This window comes from Hyaena hyaena, unplaced genomic scaffold (genome assembly GCF_003009895.1).
Source record: "Hyaena hyaena isolate Hyena2069 unplaced genomic scaffold, ASM300989v1 scaffold_81, whole genome shotgun sequence".
Lineage (NCBI taxonomy): Eukaryota > Metazoa > Chordata > Mammalia > Carnivora > Hyaenidae > Hyaena > Hyaena hyaena.
This window is the reverse complement of record NW_024080714.1, coordinates 3709040-3710256: the sequence shown is the minus strand read 5'-3', so window position 1 is coordinate 3710256 and position 1217 is coordinate 3709040. Positions and strand designations below refer to the sequence as shown.

The following is a 1217-nucleotide window of genomic DNA, read 5'->3' as shown; positions in this document are numbered from 1 at the left end:
ACATATGAATGTTGTAGAAAAATGAAAAGAAATGAATTATAGCCATACATATTGTCATTGAAAATTTCATAAGCCTCATAGTGAGGGAAAGAAGGCTATGTATGGTATGATTCTATTTATAAGAAATCCAAAAGCTAAAATATACTCTATAACAGTTAACAAAGATTTGGTAAAACTGAAAAATAAAAAGGTGAAGAAATAATCATTGTAATGTCAGGATAGTGGTTTTGTAAGAGACAGAGAAATCCAGTAAAGAAGGAGGTATAGATTTTCTAGGGTACGTGCAATGTTTATTTTTTAATCTGTATGTTGTTTCCAAGACTCTTCACTTTATTTTTATAATATATATAATCATAAAATCTTACATATATATTTGGTATATTACATATGAAATGTATCCAACTATTTAAAGATATTATATAAAGAAACAATGTAAAGAAAATGTAATGTTAAGGAATAGTTATTCTTTAGGACATTTTTTTTAAGTACTAAGAAAAATAATTTATCAATATACATTAGGAGTGTCTAAGTCAGAAGGAAGCCTAATCAGTTGGATAAGAGATTACAAAAAAATCATATACATGGGTTTTTTTTGTGTTTTTTTAATGCTTTTTATTTATTTTTGAGAGAGAGAGAGAGAGAGACAGCATGAGCAGGGGAGGGTCAGAGAGAGAGGGAGACACAGAATCTGAAACAGGCTCCAGGCTCTGAGCTGGCAGTCAGCACAGAGCCCGAGGTGGGGCTCGAACCCACGAACCATGAGATCATGACCTGAGCCGAAGTCAGACACTTAACCAACTGAGCCACCCAGGCACCCCCATGTTTGTTTGTTTTTTTTTAATCCTGGGTAAAATAAACCCTGATCCTTGTCCCTCAACCACCTAACTTAGTTAAACATCTAAATCTATTTGTTTTGAGTTGTATTTAAAAGTAGAATTCTGGGGTGCCTGGGTTGTTCAGTTGGTTAAGCGTCGGACTTCGGCTCACTTCATGGTCTCGCAGCCCATGAGTTGTGCTGACAGCTCAGAGCCTGGAGCCTGCTTTGGATTCTGTGTCTTGCTCTCTCTCTATCCCTCCCCCACTTGGGTTCTGTCTTTCTCTCAAAAATAAACAAACATTAAAAAATTTTTAAAAAGTAGAATTCTGATCATTAATTCCACTTTTATTGCAAGTTGATGATGAACATGAGTATTCTGGTTATGAGAAAGACAACTGAA

At 34.8% G+C, this 1217-nt stretch overlaps 1 non-coding gene across 1 annotated transcript; it reads right to left on the bottom strand.

The window, feature by feature from the left end:
• Positions 1–728: 728 nt before the first annotated feature.
• TRNAR-UCG lies at positions 729–813 on the bottom strand. The gene has a single exon. It is a non-coding gene; the product is annotated as a tRNA-Arg (tRNA).
• Between the last annotated feature and the right edge of the window lie 404 nt (positions 814–1217).